Genomic DNA, 12361 nt, shown 5'->3' on the forward strand with positions numbered 1-12361 from the left:
TGTCCGGCATGGCGGGGGCACTGAGGGATGTCCTGGCATGGCAGAGGCACTGAGGGATGTCCTGGCATGGCGGGGGCGCTGAGGGGTGTCCCGAGGTCAGGGGACTGTCAGGGCTGGAAGAGACCTTCAGGATGATCCAGCACTGCCGCTGTAATTCCGAACCCATCACACCGCGGCACCCCGAGCCACAACCCGGCGCCTCCTCAGCTCCTGCGCTGCCACTGCACTCTGTGGGCAGCCCTGCCGCCCATGTGGCACAATGCGGAATACCTAAAAGTTTCTGAAGAAGGGGTGTTCTTTGATCATGGAATCATAACATATCCTGAGTCGGAAGAGAGTCACAAGGAGCCCCGTCCCCACCGCGCATGGTGTCAGGGACCACAGAGTGCAGCCCCGGTGGTGGGGCATCAGTGGGGATAGCCTGGCACAGGAATGGAAAGGATTTAGGTTAATAACTTATCTTATGGAGCCAGCCTGGCACAGCTGGGGCTGTTCAGCTGCACCAGAGAAGCTCCAGGGACACCTCAGAGCCCCTGCCAGGGCCTCCAGGGGCTCCAGGAGAGCTGCACAGCCCCTGGGGACAAGGCAGGCAGGGACAGCACCCAGGCAATGGCTCCCACTGCCAGAGGGCAGGCACAGATTCTGGCACATTGGGAATTAGGAATTGCTGGCTGGCAGGGTGGGCAGGCCCTGGCCCAGGGTGCCCAGAGCAGCTGTGGCTGCCCCTGGATCCCTGGCAGTGTCCCAGGCCAGGCTGGATGGGGCTGGGAGCAGCCTGGGACAGTGGGAGCTGTCCCTGCACATGGCAGGGGGTTGGAACTGGATGGGCTTTAAGGCCTGTTCCAACCCAAACCATCCTGTGACTCTGAGATTGCTGGCCTTGTCCACAGAGCTTTTCTTTGAGGAATCCTGCCAGCAGGGAGAGCAGCTTTGAAGCTTTTCCCAGGGCAGGGAAGGAACCAAGAAAAGAGTAGGTATTTCCTAAGGGTAATCTGGCTGGTCCATCTGGTGCTCCCAAAAAGGCCGGTGAGATGGCACAGCACGGGGGAAGGCTGCGGAGGATCGGAGGCATCAAAGTAGAAGGTGATTAGAACCCAAGCAGAATGGCAGCAAGCATGGTCCCCAGGGAGGGAGGAAGCCTGGCAGGGTTCCATCAGGGAGGGCTGGCAAAGGGAGGCAGGAAATTGAAGCAGGGCAGTGATGAAGGTCGAGCTGCTATCTCCAAGGCTTTGGGAAGTAGGAGTTTCACGGGCTCTGAGCTGCAGAGCCTGCTGCTCCAGGGAAGGGGGATGGGAGGGACACATTAATTTGTTAAATGGGTAGAAATAAATTAGTGTGTAAACCTGTAACATTTGTTTCCCCAGTCTGAAGGGGAAAGCTGTGCTCAGCCTGGCTAGGCTGATGTTTCAACCAGGTTTGCTGAGGTTTTGAAGGTTTTTAAGCCAAACCTCCTTTTTGGATAGTCTTGATTATAAAATCTCCTCCATCCTGTCTCCCAGTGAAGCTGTGTGGATGGAGATGCTGCTTTTCTCACCTCTCTCTTAAGTGTTTGGTGGCTGTTTTCCCCCACAGCCCTGCAGTGCTGGGGAGGGAACCTGAAAGCAGATGGACCAGTTGGGTCACCCTGTCCTGGACGTCACCACAGCCTTAACCTGGCTCAGTCTGCAGAGCCTGCTACCTTTCCAGGGCTCTTTGCTGGCCTGAAAGAGCCAGGATTCTGCATCCCCCACACACATCCCAGCCAGCTGCAGCACTAAGTCTTCCCTGCTAATGAGGCTCGTTAGGCTCACACGGGGGAGTGGATGTGTGGGGCCCCACCATCTCTCATTCTCTCCTCCTGAGTGTGCATCTCTCATTCCCTCCTCCTGGCTGCTTCAGCCAGCTCTGCTCCATCCTCCAGCTGGGACAGGGCCTGCTCTGGCCCTTGGACTGAGGGGGTGCCACTGTCCCCACCACGAGCAGGAGCCCATGGTGATGGGGTTCAGAGGTGGGCAAGGGAAGATGCTGCCACAGCCTTTGGTCCTATTTTGCAGGGCTTTGTAGAGGTTTTCACAGCCACCCACTGCACTTCTAGCTCTAGGAACCTGCAGGAGTAGGTGGTGGCAGCATGGCACGGTGTTGGGATGGGTCAGAAGTTGTGCTGAGGTGGCCTGAAGTGCCCTCACCCCCAGCTGTGTTATGGCTGATGGAGGACAGTTGTGGCCCACACAGGTTTGCTACAGGATCAGAACCTCACTGCCATTCCCCAGGGACCCAGCACAGACAGGCAGGACCAACACCTTGGCCTGGAGCAGCTGGAATTTGGATGCAAATGACCCCAACTAACCTGGCCTGGCCAGCCCACCACCAGCACGGGGGTGCAAGGTCTGGGCAGCCACCACTGCCACCACAAGCTGAGCATGACCCAAATGGAGCAGCCCTCAGCAGGACCAAGCTCTGCAAAGCAGCTTTCTCTCAAAATAGCACATCTCTCATGATTGCCCTCCCTGAAGTGACTTCTCATTTACAGGATTGTGACCTAAAGCCCTGTCCCAGCGGGAGGAGAGCAGGGGGAAATCATGGGGCTCCCCTGCTTCTCTAAAGATCCTGATTGCCTTTTTGTTTCTTTGCTGACTTTCCCTGTTCCCATTCTCTCGGTTTTTTAAGTGAGTGTCTTTAAGTGGGAACAGCAAGGCCATGGAGATAAGAGCTGAGACAACTCCCGTGCTCAGAGATTCATTACCTGCTCCCGTGCAAGCCAGGAGGGAAGCAAGCCTGCTTTCCTTTTTCTTTTTGTTAATAAAAATATTGCAGAGGAAATTTTAAAAAAACAAATTGAAACACAGGAGGACCTGAGGAAGTATGGGGGCTACAAACTACTGCTGGAGCAAAAGGGCTCATTAGAATACGAATTATTGAGGAGGACAAACTGGAATGCCATTGTACAAAGTGTCACAGACTGAGTCCAGCCTAGTGTTTGGCTGCACTTGATAAATGAGTCCATTCTACTCCTCCTCCTCTATTTTTTTTTTTTTTTTTTTTAATATAGGGGAGAAAAATATGCAATTACAAGTTCAACTTGTTGGAAAAGTCACATCCTGCTGGAGCAGTCAGACCCAAACCCTTTGGGCCATACACATCTCCCTGAATGTGAAATCTTGGGTTTTACCCAGCTGCTAAAATCTGGGTGAGCACTGGGGGTCCCTGCTGCTGAATTTTGGGAGGGAGTTGGTGCTGCCATGGGGTTCCCAGTGCAACCCCAGCACAGCCCCTGCCCACACAGCATCACCTGAGCACAGTGCCAACCTGCCTGATGTGCTGGCTGAGGGAGGGCTTTGAGACAAGAAGCCTTTGTCCTCTGTGGTTATTTAATTTTACTTTTTTCCCCCCTTCTAAGTAATTTACTCTGGCTGCACCCTCCCTCGGGCTTGAGTGGAGCAGGGGTGGGATGCTCTGCCTCGCCAAGCACTGGCTGTGGTGGAGGAAAAGCACTCTGTCCCAGGGACCTGAGCTGGAGGCAGGGTGGGAGTGAAGGCAATGCCCTTTTGGAGGCACTGGACTGGAGGGATTGATTGTGCTCTGCTCCTCAGCGTGGCTGCTCTTGGGTGCTGAGCTGGGCAGGAGGAGAAGGTGGGAGGCAGGCAGGGCAGTGGGGCTCTCACCTGCTGAGGGCTTTGTGCCAGGCACAGCTACTTAAAGGCGTGCCCAGGAGTGAGGCTGCAGAGATCCCATCTCCCCTTCAGTGCACAGAACCACAGGATCCCAGAATGGCTTGGGCTGGAAAGGACCTTAAAGCTCATCTCATTCCAGCACCTTGCACTGGAACAGGTTGCTCGAGGCCAAATCAAACCTGACCTTGAGTGTTTTGGAGATGAGGCAGATGCATTCAGGTGAGATAGAAGAGGCCATCAGAATTAGTGACTCTTTGGGGAGATGAAGTTGTTTGTGAGCTCCTGACAGTTTGGGGAGTGGAAGCCACAATGGGGAAGATGATCCTGTGTCCAAGGTCTTTGATCAGTTCCTGCTGCATCTTCCTAGTGGCATTTACACTGAGACCCCAGGTGATTTTTTTGGGTTTTTTTGGATGGGCACCTGTTTTTTACCTTGCATCTGGGCAGCCCAGCAATGTGGCTGCAGTGTTCTTTTTGCCTTTGGTTTGGATCACCTCACCAAAACTCTGTTGGTTGGCATTCAGTGATTTTAAGAAAAACTGGCTTTTTTTCCCCCCCTTTTGGCAAAGGTTGAAATATTTTGTAATGTCTGGCATTAGGTAAGACTTGAGATTTAATGCCTCATCCCTTCAATTCACCTTCAGCAATAACAATGTATTCTAATCCACTGCTCAGGTGTTGATGGATGGGGCCTGTTTGGGTTAAACAGTTGGGATTTGAATTGTTGACCTCATTCTGTCCCTGGAGCAGGAGCAGTCAGAGGAGCCCTTGAGGAACGTTGTGAGCAGCAGCTCTCCATCACCAGTTAGTGGCAGAGTCAGATGGAAATGTGAGGCCAGCCTGGCCCTCAGCCAGATTTCCCATGGCAAACTGGATGTGTAGGACAGGTGCCATATTAAGAAGCCCTCTGCAAATCCTGACAAAAATAGGTTGGAAGCTAAATTTCTCCTTGAGTTGGATTCAGGAGGATGGAAAGACATAAGATAAAAAAAATTCAATTTTTTTTCTGTGAGGCTGTTTCACAGGGACCATTGCCCACCTTTGCTCTGTTGGTGCATGTGGAAGTGAGCAATCTTTGGGCTTGGTTCAGGCTGGGATCAGGGAACAAACATCCCACATCCCTCTCCAGTCCAGTGTGAGACCCTCCTCCCCATCCTCGTGCTCTGGGACCTCCATGAGGTCCAGTGAGGGTGCCTGACCTGGCTGTGGTCATGACACTGGTCAGGGCTTTCTTGGCTCTTGAGATGAAGAGGTTTCCTCTCACCTTTGGCATGACTGAGCAGGTCTGGTCCCTTCCAAGGAAGCTGCAGAAGCAGCAGGAAGAGGAGGAGATACCAGACTGTCCATCCTGACCACAAGGGAAGGCTGGGCAAGAAACTGCTCCTGTGACCTGGCTTGGTGTGTCCAAATCACCTCCTTGCTCCTGTGATGCTCTGAGGACCAAGGACATGAACCTGAAAGTGAGGAGCACACGTGAGCTGGTGGGCATGCACCCTTCTCTGTCCCACAGGGCCCTCTTCTGCTCTGAACCCAGGGAAATGCACTCCCACTTGAATTTTCTGAGCCCCACATCTCTCCAAAACCCACCCAAGCAAGGAATAGATGTTGGCTGGCCATGGCCAGGATGAGTGAACAGCTTTTCCTAAACACAATGTGCCCCATGTGAATATGAGTAACCTTTGGTTTTCAAGGATGGAAGAGTAGAAGTCAATAAAAATAAAATTGAATTGAATTGATAATGCTTCAGGAAAAAAAAAAGATATGTTGCTGAAAGGGGTACCAAGGGTAGTTTAACTGATTTTGGTGTAACCATGATGCAGAAAAGCTGCTTCACATAAGGTTGTTTGAGCATTTAGGCTTGCTAAAGGTTTCTCAGAACCTTTTCTTTCTTGTCTGGAGCAGCAGACAGGGCAGTCCATGTGCCCACAGGGATGTCACTCCATGCCTGGTACCCCTGCACTTCCCTTTGGGGTGTCACTGAGGTGTCCACCCAGGCACTGAGTGTTTTCCCAAGGGATGGATAAAGCTCAGGGATGGGAAAGGCCAAATGGGATATTCCTGTTAGGAAAAACTGGCTCATGCTTTAGTTGATTTCCTCAGGGTCACTAGGGTCAGTGTCAGAATAAAGTGTGGAAAGGGCTGGTCTGGGTCATGCATCCTTTCCCAGGCAATATCCAGCCCCAGATGCAAAGTCCTGCAGCAGGGAGTCATTCCTTCCCACCTCTCTCATCCCAGGCTCTGATTCACCTCCTTGGAGCAGCCTGGGACAGTGGGAGGTGTCCCTGCACATGGCAGGGCCTGGAACAGGATATGCTTCAAGGTCTTTCCCAACCCAAACCCTTCTGTGGCTCTGTGAAATAGAACTAATGACAAGAATGGGTTCTCTGTGCCCACAGGTGATGGAGCGGAGTGAACCCACAGCTCCCAGGTCAGGACTGTCACAGAGACCTCCTGCAGCACATCCTGCTGATGCCAGGCTCCAGACCTGCCTGGGCTGCAGGAAAATGGGAAGTAAAACATTGGCTGTGCATCAGTGATTGCTTCAAGCTCATTGCCCGCAAAGGAGTTGTGGGAAAAAGCTGTTGCTGAAGCTTTGAAGCTCTGGAACACACACACATACAGTGCCAAGAACTTTGCTTTCTTGTGCATAATCACATTAGCTTGGCTGATAGCAAGTTGAAAAAAATTATCCCAGGGAAGAAAGGTCAATGTTTAACCTGGCTGTAAAGCTTGTTCTCATCCAATTAAAACCCCATGCAATTACTTCTGGTGTCAACAATGTGATCCTTGCACAGTCAAATACAGCAGTTTGATACACAGGGTTTACAAACTGGAGAATATGTTTACCACCATGGTAGTGCTTGAAATGGAATCTTTTGAGTTTATTTCAGTAGAGACTTAATGCTGTCATACTGTCGTGACTTAGTCTTTGAGATATTTGTCAAAGAGAAACAACTTCACATCACTTCCCCCCTGAAAACTTGTATTTGAGTGGAGGGAGGGCTGAATTTCATGGCATTTTATAGTTTTGCCTCGTATTCTATGGTGTGTTTAATGGGGAATGTTGCCTTAGTCTTAAGATCTACACAAAACCAGCAATCAGTTTTATGTGTAAGAGACTGTACAAATGTGCAGCACTGCCATCTGTTTGACATCCAAAAATAAACAGGGGTGTGTGGATTCTCTAAACTCCCCATTCTTCTGTGAAGTCCTTCCCCCAGCTCTGAGAACATTTCCTCCTGAAAACTGGGTTTATTCTGAAGTCATGGCACATGGCTTGTGACTTTATTTTACATCAATGTTTGATAAAAAAACAGATTCTCCTTAACTTAGGTGCCTGAGAGGACCCTGGTCACTGGCTTTCCTCACTGGGAATGTATATGGGATATAGGATATACATAGGATATGGTCTGTTCTGGATTGGCTGGATTGAATTCTCCTTCCTGAAACGTCTCTCAAAGGAATGGCCCATAACTTCATATATTCACAGAACCACAGAATCCCAGGGTGGTTTGGGTGTGAAGGGACCTTAAAGCCTGTCCCATTCCACCCATTCCCGGGGACACCTCCCACTATCCAGGGTGCTCCAAGCCCCGTTGGCAGGAGGGAAGGGCAGGGAAGGCATGGAAGAAGGACAGCAGCGCTGACAGATGGAGCAACTCAGCAAACCAGAGCCCATTTTCAGGGGCAAAGTCTGCAGTGGGAAAATCTGGCAAGGACAGTAGGGCCTTTCTGTCCTTCAAGGAAGTATGAGAAACTGATTGGTATCAGCTGACGGACAATTCCCTTTGTACAAAAGAAACTTTCAGCTTCTTCCTCTAGAAGGAAAATTAACTCTATTTAAGGGAACCAAAGTCCTCCCCACCCCTCATAAAAGACAACTTTCCCTACAATGGCTGCCTATTCTCTTTGTCTGGGGTTGTGGTGGCTACATGAGCCAGTGCTGGGGCACACCAGCCCCCTTCCCTCTGCAGGATCAATGTCCTTCTGTCCTGCAGATGCCCCTGGCTTTCCAGGCTGGGGCTTTCAGAATTTGCCAGTTCCTCTGTGGTGATGAATCCCCCTGAGGTTTCCTCACTGGTCACACTCCATAGCATCTCTGGTTCCTCCAGCCAGGCTTTCTTGTGATTCTTCCTCCAGGCTTTTTTTGTCTTATGGGTACATTTGTTCTGAGTGGGTTTTTTGGGGTTTTTTTGGTTTTTTTTGTGAAGGATTTCCTGTTTGCTCGGATCCACATGACTGGCTGAGTCAGGAACAGGAGAGTCACATAAATATAAAAGTGTGCCACAGTGACACGCTTTGCATGAGTAGCAAAGCTCAGAACTTCTACTAATGTATTTTAAAAATTTAAGTTAAATATAAATCTTTCCCTTGCGTCGCTGGTCACAGACAGTACCTGCCAGCTGGCACCACGTGTCATGGTGCAGAGCCACACAGGCCTGGCTGTGCAGGAATCACAGAGCCCTGGAATGGCTGGGGCTGGAAGGGACCTTAAAGCCCCTCCAGTGCCACCCCCTGCCATGGCAGGGACATCTCCCACTGTCCCAGGCTGCTCCCAGCCCCATCCAGCCTGGCCTGGGGCACTGCCAGGGATCCAGGGGCAGCCACAGCTGCTCTGGGCACCCTGGGCCAGGGCCTGCCCACCCTCCCAGCCAGCAATTCCTAATTCCCAATGTGCCAGAATCTGTGCCTGCCCTCTGGCAGTGGGAGCCATTGCCTGGGTGCTGTCCCTGCCTGCCTTGTCCCCAGGGGCTGTGCAGCTCTCCTGGAGCCCCTGGAGGCCCTGGCAGGGGCTCTGAGGTGTCCCTGGAGCTTCTCTGGTGCAGCTGAGCAGCCCCAGCTGTGCCAGGCTGGCTCCAGAGCAGAGGGGCTCCAGCCTTGGATGCATCATGGCCTCCTCTGGGCTCATTCCACATTCTCCTCATGTTGGAGGTCCCAGAGCTGGACACAGGACTCCAGGCCAGAGTCTCACCAGAGGGAAGTAGAAAAAGGCCCTGGGGGATCTCTGCCCCACCACTGAGTGCAGCTGCCCCCCCTGCCACGAGATGTGGGACTGATTATTGCAACAACCCACAGCTGGAGAAGCAGGAGGAAAGGAAAATGGCAAAGATGGGAGAAACAAAGAGCAGCTCTGTCTGAGGTCAGGGGAGAGAGCAAGCTGCCACAAGTTTGCTAGGAGAGATGAAGGCTTGTATACCCAGGGATGACTAACCCAAAATAGCATGGCAGCATGGAGATGGGGACTGATGGGTTGACATGTAGAATGGTCACCACTTAACAGAATCTCAAAAGTTTTGGGGGCAAATCTCAATGTTTCTGTAAGGAGCTCTTAGAGGTGGCTCTGCAAATTCATAACTCCTCCTTAATGAGTGAAAAGCAATGGGGGCAGAGAGAGGAATTTCCTGGTCCTCAGGCCAGAGTCCTACACGGTGTCAAACCAAGGAATGGCCCTCCCAGGAATGGGGTCAAACAGGGATTTGTGCTCTGTGCAGAGTCAGAAGGCAAAGCACCCAGCGTGTTCAGCTGCTCTGGGAAGGGATGGCCAACAATCCAGGCCATATTGCAGTGCCTTTGCATAAATCAGCAGCGCAGCCTCAGATGGGGAGAAGAGTAATGATGCAGAAAAGGCAAGAAGTGCTCAATCAATATCTCTGCTCCGCATCTGGAGAGAAGGCAGGATGAGGTGCTTGTATCACACGAGGAGGATGGAGTACTTTCCAGTCCATTAGTAACCAAGGAGGTTGTTAAACACCATCTACCAGCCATAAACAATTTTGAATCAGCAGGCCTGGATAACTTGCTCCCAAGGGCCCTCCAACAGCTGGCTGAGAAGCTCTCTGGCCTGCTGGTGTTAATTTTTAATAAATCTTGGAATACCAGGGAAGATCCAGATGGATGGAAGCATGAAAATACTGCACTGATCTGCTAAAGGGGCAAGTGGGATGGCCTGAGGAACAGGTTGGCTTGCCTGCCATCAGTCATGGGTAAAATAATGGGAATCCTCCCAAGAGTCACCCAGAGGAGGAATTAAAGGATGGAAATACAGCTCATGTTTGTCAGAGAGGTTCTGCAGTCAACACACCATGTCAAACAAAGCTGATTTCGTCCTCTGAGTAGATTACAAGTTTGGTTAATAAAGATAATTGCTTAGAGATAATATACATATGCTTTTGTACAGAATTTGATTTACCAGGGCGTGGCAGGCTGATTATAAAATGAGCATTGGATTCCAAGAACAAAGCACATCTGCAGGGGATTCAGAGGGGATCCCAACAAACAGCTGCCAGAGGGGAACCAGGCTGTTTCTAGGGGGATTTCACAAGGCCCAATTCCAGCTGTAAGATTCAGCATTTTCTTATCTGGAAGCAAATACAACATCCTTGGTGACTGATCAGCTATGCACTAGACAAACAGGAGAGGCCAAGCCATTTGGGCACAGCTGAGATGAGGACAGCTCAGCATCTGGCCGGGGTCACCACTGCACCTCGGGAGGGAAGAGGAAGGGGACAGGCAAGGGAAAGCAGAGAGAGGATGCTCAGAGCCAGGGCAGCAATGCTGTAGCATCATTGGTGGTGGGGAGATACAGACCCCAGGCTCAGCAGGAGGGCAGAAGGTTGGATGTCACACATTCCCAAGGAAAACTCCTTGGAGTGAGTTTTAGGAGGTGAATCAGAGCCTGGGATGAGAGAGGTGGGAAGGAATGACTCCCTGCTGCAGGACTTTGCATCTGGGGCTGGATATTGCCTGGGAAAGGATGCATGACCCAGACCAGCCCTTTCCACACTTTACTCTGACACTCACCCTAGTGACCCTGAGGAAATCAACTAAAGCTTGAGCCAGTTTTTCCTAACAGGAATATCCCATTTGGCCTTTCCCATCCCTGAGCTTTATCCATCCCTTGGGAAAACACTCAGTGCCTGGGTGGACACCTCAGTGACACCCCAAAGGGAAGTGCAGGGGTACCAGGCATGGAGTGACATCCCTGTGGGCACATGGACTGCCCTGTCTGCTGCTCCAGACAAGAAAGAAAAGGCTCTGAGAAACCTTTAGCAAGCCTAAATGCTCAAACAACCTTATGTGAAGCAGCTTTTCTGCATCATGATTACACCAAAATCAGTTAAACTACCCTTGGCACCCCTTTCAGCAACATATCTTTTTTTTTTTTCCTGAAGCATTATCAATTCAATTCAATTTTATTTTGATTTACTTCTACTCTTCCATCCTTGAAAACCAAAGGTTACTCATATTCACATGGGGCACATTGTGTTTAGGAAAAGCTGTTCACTCATCCTGGCCATGGCCAGCCAACATCTATTCCTTGCTTGGGTGGGTTTTGGAGAGATGTGGGGCTCAGAAAATTCAAGTGAGAGTGCATTTGCCTGGGTTCAGAGCAGAAGAGGGCCCTGTGGGACAGAGAAGGGTGCATGCCCACCAGCTCACGTGTGCTCCTCACTTTCAGGTTCATGTCCTTGGTCCTCAGAGCATCACAGGAGCAAGGAGGTGATTTGGACACACCGAGCCAGGTCACAGGAGCAGTTTCTTGCCCAGCCTTCCCTTGTGGTCAGGATGGACAGTCTGGTATCTCCTCCTCTTCCTGCTGCTTCTGCAGCTTCCTTGGAAGGGACCAGACCTGCTCAGTCATGCCAAAGGTGAGAGGAAACCTCTTCATCTCAAGAGCCAAGAAAGCCCTGACCAGTGTCATGGCCACAGCCAGGTCAGGCACCCTCACTGGACCTCATGGAGGTCCCAGAGCACGAGGATGGGGAGGAGGGTCTCACACTGGACTGGAGAGGGATGTGGGATGTTTGTTCCCTGATCCCAGCCTGAACCAAGCCCAAAGATTGCTCACTTCCACATGCACCAACAGAGCAAAGGTGGGCAATGGTCCCTGTGAAACAGCCTCACAGAAAAAAAATTGAATTTTTTTTATCTTATGTCTTTCCATCCTCCTGAATCCAACTCAAGGAGAAATTTAGCTTCCAACCTATTTTTGTCAGGATTTGCAGAGGGCTTCTTAATATGGCACCTGTCCTACACATCCAGTTTGCCATGGGAAATCTGGCTGAGGGCCAGGCTGGCCTCACATTTCCATCTGACTCTGCCACTAACTGGTGATGGAGAGCTGCTGCTCACAACGTTCCTCAAGGGCTCCTCTGACTGCTCCTGCTCCAGGGACAGAATGAGGTCAACAATTCAAATCCCAACTGTTTAACCCAAACAGGCCCCATCCATCAACACCTGAGCAGTGGATTAGAATACATTGTTATTGCTGAAGGTGAATTGAAGGGATGAGGCATTAAATCTCAAGTCTTACCTAATGCCAGACATTACAAAATATTTCAACCTTTGCCAAAAGGGGGGGGAAAAAAAGCCAGTTTGTCTTAAAATCACTGAATGCCAACCAACAGAGTTTTGGTGAGGTGATCCAAACCAAAGGCAAAAAGAAACTGCAGCCACCTTGCTGGGCTGCCCAGATGCAAGGTAAAAAACAGGTGCCCATCCAAAAAAACCCAAAAAAATCACCTGGGGTCTCAGTGTAAATGCCACTAGGAAGATGCAGCAGGAACTGATCAAAGACCTTAGACACAGGATCATCTTCCCCATTGTGGCTTCCACTCCCCAAACTGTCAGGAGCTCACAAGCAACTTCATCTCCCCAAAGAGTCACTAATTCTGATGGCCTCTTCTATCTCACCTGAATGCATCTGCCTC

The sequence above is a fragment of the Melospiza georgiana genome, chromosome Z (assembly GCF_028018845.1).
Source record: "Melospiza georgiana isolate bMelGeo1 chromosome Z, bMelGeo1.pri, whole genome shotgun sequence".
NCBI lineage: Eukaryota > Metazoa > Chordata > Aves > Passeriformes > Passerellidae > Melospiza > Melospiza georgiana.